The sequence below is a fragment of the Palaemon carinicauda genome, chromosome 16 (genome assembly GCF_036898095.1).
Source record: "Palaemon carinicauda isolate YSFRI2023 chromosome 16, ASM3689809v2, whole genome shotgun sequence".
Taxonomy (NCBI): Eukaryota; Metazoa; Arthropoda; class Malacostraca; order Decapoda; family Palaemonidae; genus Palaemon; species Palaemon carinicauda.
The window spans coordinates 60,361,972-60,371,971 of record NC_090740.1 but is presented as its reverse complement, the minus strand read 5'-3'; the positions used below and the strand labels follow the sequence as shown (position 1 = coordinate 60,371,971).

Here is a 10,000-nt window from a genome sequence, read left to right as displayed (position 1 = left end):
TACTACTCATGGTTTCCGAAGTTTTATTCCAAATTACAGAATCATCAGAAAAGTGTAGCTGAATCGGTGTAATTTTAAAAACTCAAAATAGGTGTAAATGATTATGATATTATTCAGGGTTTGTGAGTGTCATTTCATTACTCACTTGTTTTGTCTTTTTTTTTTTTTTATAATTCCCCAAAAAATAGTAAATGGTTTAAAATTATATAAGTTTTTTTTGCACTAGGTTGCTTTCATTGCTATAATTCTTAAACTTGTTGCATTCGTTCTTTCCAAATAGGGTTGTAAGTTAATACTGATACTAATAATACTAATAATATCAATAATACTAATAATGATGATGATGATGATAATAATAAGGTAATTTAAAATTATAAATAGTACATAAAACACTTTTCTGCTGAAAGCAGAGTTATCTAGGTTTAGTTTCGGTTGATGTTTCTCTATGTAAAACGTTTCCAATAATCTTAGCTCGGTCTCAAATCGAGCTTTACATAAAATACTAAAATCAAGATGATTAAAATTGGTGTTATACACTCCATGGAAATGATCTCTTATAGATTAATGAGAAGGCTTACCTACAGGTAGAAGGGTCCTTGAACTAATGCCTCTATGTTCAAAGGTTCTGGTAGACAACAGTTTAGTCGAACTACCCACATATTCCGAACTACACTTCGGACACACAAATTTATAAACAACCATAAATTCAATAATTGGTGCGGGAGCATTCATTGTAAGCCCGACTGCCTGTGTCAAGACAATTCCCCCCCCCCCCCAAAAAAAAAAGGAAAAAAAAAAGAAAACACTAAAAACACTAAAAAATAAGCATGACAAATTTTGTTTGGGATGGAGTAAGAAGCTTTTGTAAGCTCAGAGGTACTCAAGTTGGTGTGACATAGTAAGAAAAGGGAATGAAGCTTGTGCCTGAAAGCATTACCTGCTTGAAGCCTGATAAAAGAACCCGAAAGGCGTAAAAATAAATGCAGAGAGGTTAGATAACACGATGCACACAGCTCTGTATATGCATAATGATATACTGCACACTTTGGTGCGCGTACGAGTACACAGTATAAACAGCGTGGAGAAGAAGGATTATTTAAAAGGTTTGCAGGAAAAAGACCTAGTTCATTCTCTCATGCTTGAATATATTTACATGTACACGGTTACTAATGCAAATCATAAATTCATGAATACAGGTACGTAAATGATTACAAGTTATTCAAAAATTAAAGATTTTATTTGAAATGAAATATATTGTATGCATGGTCGTGCACTGAATGTTATTAGCTCTTACAAAGAAATATATGATGGAATATATGGATTTTTTTTACCAACTAATCACAAGTTATTTGAAATACATTTATCAAACGTTTGATTTTTTAAGCAGTAGGTTTTTTTTTTCAAATATTTTTGTCATTCATTTAATAAAAATTCCAAAAATGAATGTGTCGGAAGTCATTCATATTCCACTTTTTGTACTGAGATTGTGTATTCTTTGGTATGATAAGCATATACATCTGACCCAATTGTTTTTTATCGTTATTTTCGTTAAGGATCCGGTGATGTAAAATGACGCTTTTAAAGCGTAAGTCAAAATTGACTTGAAAATTATAGGCAGTACCAATAGAAAGTGTTATATTCATTAATGCAGACCCCAATAAAAGAAAAATCTATTCGGATAACTTTCTAACAAAATTGCTACATCTCAACGAGTAACTTAATACCAAGTGCAATATTATGATTTAATTGTTAAGCAGCACAAACATCCTTCTCAATTTCTAAATGCCTTATCAGAAACTTCCCTTGCCAAATCTTTACGTAACCCAACTTCAATTTTATTTTTTACAGAAGTACATGTCCAAAGAACTCTGCATTTCGAGGTCACAAAAGTACCATTTGCTCTGTTAAATAATGTACTCTTAATGTACTTACATTCTCTCTACCTATATTATAATCAACATTTGACCTTTCACTTTTCTAGGTTATCTTATTGGATTTGTCTCATCAGTGGTGTATCGCTTAGATCTCTAAACTACAATTCTTGTTATCTTTACTCTTAAATTTTATCAATAATTTTTTCTCCACAAAAAATTAGCCTTTTCTTCTGAATTAAACACAGTAAAAATAAAATCTATTTTTTACACGCATTCTCTCTATCTCTTGTTGTTGGATGTGTGTGTGTGTGTGAGAGAGAGAGAGAGAGAGAGAGAGAGAGAGAGAGAGAGAGAGAGAGAGAGAGAGAGACAGATTCTAAGTTTACTTGTAGAGGTAAAATCCGGATATTCAGTGAATCAATATTCACGGCCAGAAAATGTTAAAACATTTTCTGTTTCTGAAACTTGAGAAGGAGTATGATCATGAAAAAAAAAGAAAAACTGACCTATGGAATGAGATGTCCTACCAAAGAATTTACAAAAATATTTTGCCTATATTCAGGAATATGTGTACAGCAACACATCACTGTTCCATGAAACAATATTTATGTGTATCTATTAACAACTGTAAAACGACAAATAGAGATCAGATCTTGAAAATGGATACAGAAAGCTATTTCAGTATTAATATAATTTTTCAGTATGTTGGTCTTTTATTAGGTGTAATCAAACCTATATAATTTTGAAAGCAACTTCACTGAATAGATAAACAAAGCGTTGAGGTATATAAGACCAAATACAGTATATACAACACAAAATACTCTCATATAAAGGGTGAATGATACTCTTAAAGAAGTGCACTTTCAAACTCTTGTGTAATAGCCTAATGGAATTTTAGTGGTTTTGTTTTGGAACTATATAACTGTCTATGCTCTCCTGTGCTTGGTTTGTATAACTTGGAATGCAGTTACTTTTGAATTTTCACTCAAGTCTAAAATACAACTCTCTCTCTCTCTCTCTCTCTCTCTCTCTCTCTCTCTCTCTCTCTCTCTCTCTCTCTCTCTCTCTCTCTCTCTGGATAGATAGATATGAATCTAATACGAGCTGTTCCTATAAAAAAAGCTTTTAACTGTCCAACAAGTGACTTTTTGAGACAGTTAAAAATTTATATACTCATGTCACAGATATTTTCTATGTCCAAATAATGCTAAATGTAATTTCTATAATGAAATAAAACTTTTTATAGAGCTACTTCATAAAAATCATATAATTTCAATCACCCTCATTCGTATTACCTTACTGTTTTGTATTTCCTGTACCTTAAAGTATCAATGAAATCTTGCTATTATGGAATGCCCGTACCATTATTCCAGTGACATTTTACATTTCACATATATATATATATATATATATATATATATATATATATATACATATATATAATATATATATATATATATATATTAATATATATATATTATGTATATATACATATATGTATATATATATATATATATATATATATATATATATATGCATATACAAACATTATATATATATATATATATATATATATATATATATATATATATATATATATATATGTGTGTGTGTGTGTGTGTGTATGTATATATATGAATCGAATATTAGGCTATTTCCCCATTGAGCTGGTGGTTGTAGAGACTTTTTTTATTTATTGCCACAGTGTTTACTGACGTATGGATAAACCCTGTGTGCATATAAATTTCTAAATCAGTTGGTTACTTCACATATCTAGAAAGAGGTCTCATCCAATATGCATCAAACTCTCTACACATACTTCACAATTTACTCCTATCCTATATCCCCTTTTGAGGATTCTGGAAGTCATCCATTCCCCTCACAAAACCGGAGCACCCTAAAATACTCTGAGTCATCCTTTAACTTACACTAACCTTAATTGCCACCTTTTCACATTCCTCATACTACATTTACAACTAACAGCTCACATGAATTCCTTCAGAATATATTTTCTATTAACACCCAACATCGTTACTTCCATTCCGGTGGCTTCCACTATTCAAGATTAGAACATATTTTGCATTTATCCCTCCCAGTTACTTATAAGAATCAACCCCATCTATTGTTCGGCCAATCGTACTTACATAAATCACTACATCCTTCTCGTTTTCATCAACGTTATCTATCCTATTCTTGCTTACATATACACGTAATTTTTCTCATTTTGCAGAAACTTTCAATCACTCATACCATCTTCGGCACAATTAAAAACATTCAATCACTCTACATCTCAATCACACATCATTATTTTATTATTCTACAATCTTTAACCTAAATCCAAAATCCTTTCTATGATCTCTCAAATCGTTCTATTCATAAAAGAATCGAATTGCTATGAAGACAACGAATTATGCTCCTGGACCAAATTTCAATGAAAACCAGTCACTCGCGTGTCCAGATACTCTAACAAATGCTTATCGGCCCAATAAAATCTTTGAATTCTTCTTGATAATCTGTCATCTGTACAATACATTCAAATATCCTTCACAACACTTCTCTACCCATTCTATCACAAGCTTTTTATTGGTTCATATTTGCCACAAACAGCTTTCTTTCTCTCGTCTCAAGCTTCTCACATAACTCTTGCATCACAAACACTTGGTCCACCACACACCTTATTCCCTGCGCAAATCCTCAATGTTCTTCCCCTATCAGTATAGCTTTCAGCAGTTGTACTTTATCAATAAAAACCTTACCAAACACTTTCCTGTTATATTATGTATTACAATTTTACTGCATCTTGACCTCCTTTACATACCTTTGTCAGCCACTTACCTAAATCAAGGTTCACTCTGCTCTGCCTCATTCCTATTATCCTTCACATCCCAAAAATCTTCAAAATACTCGCTTCAATGACTTCGAATTGCATTCCTATCTGACAGCATCTCTCAACTTGAATCTTTCATTTTCTGAGAACCATTTACTCTGTAACTTTCATCTCGGTATTTATTTCTACATTAAACCACAATGTTATTCACCTCACCTTTATATTGCTAATTGGTGTTGTTTTCTATCTTACTTTATCTTGACTACTATTCCCGCCATATATAGGCATAAGAATTAAAATGTTCTTCTCTTTTATCAAGTAACTACAATTTAGATATTTTCTTTTATTCACAAAATATTTTGACTCCTAATCACACCAGTCCTTATTCTTATTCTCTCCTCTTACCTTATTGAATCCACAAACAGTCATTGGTTTGACGGTGACCCCATCATCGAGTGTTCAAAAAATCCTTACCTCTTGTTCCTTTAACAATAACAAACAGTTCAAACATTTTCTCCTTGTGTACTATTCTTACATCTTACTCAATTTACTCATATTTATGATAGTTACAGCCACATTTTCTTTGTTCTCCCAAAATTATAGATCCTTAACGGTTGCTACAGACAACTAATGATCAAAACTTCCTCCAGCCACTCCTCTGCTTATCAATATATATATATATATATATATATATATATATATATATATATATATATATATATATATATATATATATATATATATATATATATATATATATATATATATGTATATATATACATAGTCAGTTGTCACTTTTATTCCGAGTAGGTGGCAAAGGTTCGAATCTTCGCCTGAGCAGAAGTACTTAGCATAAAAAGAAAAGAACTTCTTCTTTGATTGTGCAAATACAGGACTTTGCACTATCGTTTAAAAAGTTAAAACTGTAATGGAAATTCACATAAAAGGCCGCGTTATAGGAATGAATCGGACAAAGTCGGTCCGAGAGGCAGCGTGAAAGAAAACAAAGGAAAAAATATGACAATAACCATGGGTTCCAACCGTCTCATTTGGCCTTTCTGGCCTCCCTTTTCTGTGTTTTTTTCGGGAGATATAATAATAAAGAGAAAAAAGTATTACTTTTTTTATGGAGGAATATTTAATGGGGCGAGAACCAGCCCAATAGTAAAACAAACAGAAATTACGCTTCATAATGTAAGAAATTGGATTCAAAACTAAGAAAAAAGCTCTCTTACTATTAGAGAGAGAAAAAGATTCCACATTTTTCACTGTCATATGGGAAAATGGAAAGAGTGCACTCACTTCACTTGCTCAATACAAAAAGGGCCAAGCTGCTCCAAATTATTCGCGGTGATAATCTTAAAAATATTGTTGTTTAATCATTCATGATCTTCAATAACATAATAATTACACTTGTAATGAACCTGTCAAAGCTAAAGTGTTCACAGAATTCATCAGGAGTGATTGGCAAATTCTTACACGCTTTTATTTGGTACAAACTGTCTCCTTTCCCTTTATCAAGCAATATTTACAATAAACTTTGCATGGAAACTGATTTCACTGAGTCCATCATTTGAGTAGTAGTTTCTTCAAGAATATGGGGAAGAATGCATCACTTGTTTTGCACTCCATAACAGAGCCAACTCGGCAGTATAAGTGGGGAACTTACGAAAAGGTATTGGTTGAATATGAAAGCGATGATGGTAAGTATAAATATTATCTATTGGATTTGGTCCGTTAGCTCCGACACTGAGAACAAACACCAGAGCTGTTTATAATGAAATGAATTATTACTAGATATTTATTCTTTTTCAACAGAAAGAACATGACTACAATCGATATGCATTAAGGTTGCGCATTCCAAAGTTATTGCATGACACCAAAACCTGAACCATATTGGGGAATCAAATACACAGATAGACTCATAGCAGTTAGTATCATGACCACTTTAAGGATTCGTTATAAAACCAGGATGAAAAGATTCCTTCAACTCAAAAAAAAAAACCGAAGTTGACCTCCCTTTTCCGGAAGGGTTTAGGAGAGAGAGAAAGATTTTACACCACAAAAAGAAATACAACAAAATATTCTTTTTAAAGCAATTAAGCAAATGTTCGCAGAAAATAGAATTTACATGGTTCATTTCTAAAGCAAACCAACTAAACATATAGTAAGAGAACACATCCCACTTGTTATCCCAATTATATTTGGAAAAACCTACTTTTACACCATATCTATAATTCAATTTCAATACAAAACAAAAACCAAGAGCGTCACAAAACCATCGTCAAACTCCTAGGGTAAAATCAACATGAAAACACTCGAGCAAGTGTTTCTCAATTATTTCAATAGAAAGTAATTCAATCTATCCATCTCTTCTAAGATGAAACCTTTGCAGCTATTTTGTTATTTGAAACATCTATTGACTGCAAATAATAAAGTTATCTAAAAAATATTTGATTCAACGAACAAAATACTTCAGAAGAGCTGAAGAAATTATTTCTAATGAAAACTTGTCAATGACAATTCAAGGACAACCTTCACAATGTAATAAGACAATGAGAAACTCAGTCAACAATTATTAATTTCACTTGAATGCATCTAGAAACATTAGCTGAACTAGAAAGAGAAAAATATTCATTTAAAAGAAACTCGCTAGCATTTTACAAACCTCAATTCTCATATCAAAGGAAGCAATCAAATTAATAATTTCATCGATGATCTTTTCACAAACGACAACAGAAAAATATGCGTGCCCCTGGATGTCTTTACGGGGTACAGCCACTCGAGCTTTAAAATCTGTTTAGCATTATGTTTCTGGAAAACTCCACTACCGGTTATTAATTTGTGCTAATGACCAATAAGGGAAGAACATAACCCTTTGCTAACAGGCTTCGTCAGAAAATCATCCCATAAGAAATTAATTATCTATATTAAGATATGATAGTCAGGAGTTATAAAAAACAGTACACACAACATCTGCAACTTTTTCTTTTTCAAGGGAAAAATGAAATTCAGCATGGTACACTATTCCGCAATTACCAAAAATTAGGTTTCCAATTAATGCCCTGCGGGATGTAGGGAAAAGGCGACCATTTCTTCAAATAATGCCGTAATTTGCAAGAAAATTAACTTGCATCCTATATTACGGAAAGTTCTCTCTCTCTCTCTCTCTCTCTCTCTCTCTCTCTCTCTCTCTCTCTCTCTCTCTCTCTCTCTCTCTCTCTCTAGGCAGACGTTTGAGCAGAATTTGCATATTTAGCTGAATATATGATTACTTTGTGTATTCGCACACAGGAGCAGATAAGATGTGTGCATGTATAAACAATAACACATAAATACATTCAAGCACGCTTGCTTGCTTGAACACTGTGGTAATGTGCAACCATGCACATCAGTTGGAATATAACTTCAAATTTATTGATAGCTATAATGAGGGATAATAACATTAATAGCCCGGCAAATGGTGCCAACAATCTTCAGGGATTATAAAGACAGAAAAGTTTCCATGTCCAAGTTTTTTCTTCACTGGTGTGTTGTATTTTTTCTGTTCTTTTAAGCTAATGACTTCCCACGCCGCCATCTAGCCAACTTTTTTCCAATGCCTATTTAGGTTCATATCAGAACATAATCTCCAGGGGAGTTTTTTCCAAACCTATTCTTTCCTCGATATTGAGCACACTGTTAAAAAGAAGGCCGTAAAAACAGTAAAAATCCTGAAATAAATGTTGCTGGGCATTTACCGTTTTAAAAACGGATATATTGACGTAAATGAGTGGTATTACGGTCACCAACCGGTTAAAGATAATAACGAAGTAGAGTAAAAATTACGGTCGCCTGTATTTTACTAAAATACGGCTGGGAACACTATATTTTTACGGAGAATTTCCGATAAAATTGCAGTTTTTTTTTTGTTTATCAGTAGGAGTATAACAAATTCAGATTTTTTTCCCCCAAACTTATTCTTTCCTCGATTTTGAGCAGAGGATAACGAATTCGAGTAAGGCCACACCTGCCCCCCCCCCCCCCCCAAAAAAAAAATGAATGAAAAACTAAAAAAGAGAGCTGGACATTAACAAGAAAAAGGAACCACTCAAATTCCAATCGTTATTTCCACGTGCAATAAAACATCTGCAAAATGGACACTTGGACCGCCATCGATGAGCACTGCGCTCCCAAACAGCATAATAAAGAACAGTTAAGGAGCCTAGTACAAATTTTATCATCACCGAATGAGGCAATAATAATATTTTCACAAAAGCTCTTTTGTCTATTGAACCGCAGATGCGAGAGGGCTACGAAAAGTCCTGCCCTAAAGTTCTTATTGATTTTGTTGCTGACACTCCTGAAGTTTATTATTATTATTATTATTATTATTATTATTATTATTATTATTATTATTATTATCATCATCATTATTATCATTATTATTATTATTGTATGATTTGTGAGAAAACTTTGTGTTTAAATGAAAAGACCTGTACTGGATATTTATTAAATTCTATCGTAGTTATGAAATATATTACATTACATGCAATAATAAATAAACTATTTTTTCGCAGATTGGACAATGCACTGAAGCAAAGTTTAGTATACTCTATTTTCGTTGCATATTAAAGGCTCATGGTTAAAGAAGGGAGAAACTGGCTATAGATTTAAATATGTTTAAAACCGATAAGGTGAATATTAGTCAGGGTGAAGTTTGCAGCCATCAACAGGGGATTCTGACGAGAAGTCAAGGAGACGAATGATTACAATAGTTATTATATGAATTATAATGATTAACCTTTTTGTGAATTAAGCAATATATATGACAAGGAAATAATAGCTAATTATTAGTATGGATGATTAAACATAATAAATGCAAACAGACTGTAGTATTGTAGGTAGTAGGTTGGCCAGGGCACCAGCCATCCGTTGAGGTACTACCACTGGAGAGTTATGGCGTCTTTTGACTGGCTAGACAGTACTACATTGGATCCTTCTCTCTGGTTACAGTTCATTTTCCCTTTGCCTACACATATACCGAATAGTCTGGGCTATTCTTTACACATTTTCCTCTGTCCTCATACACCTGAGAACACTGACATTACCAAACAATTCTTCTTTACCCAATTGGTTACTGCACTGTAATTGTTCAGTGGTCACTTTCCTCTTGGTAAGGGTAGAAGGGACTCTAGCTATGGTAAGCAGTTCTTTTAGGAGAAGGGCACTCCAAAATCAAACCATTGTTCTTAGTCTTGGGTAGTACCATAGTTTAGCAAATAATAATAATAATAATAATAATAATAATAATAATAAT

At 32.6% G+C, this 10,000-nt stretch overlaps 1 protein-coding gene across 7 annotated transcripts in view; it reads right to left on the bottom strand.

Moving 5' to 3' along the window:
• The window catches only part of LOC137655741 (uncharacterized), a 1,545,462-nt gene that overhangs the window by 1,138,585 nt on the left and 396,877 nt on the right, over nucleotides 1–10,000 (bottom strand). The gene's annotated exons all lie outside the window — the stretch shown is intronic.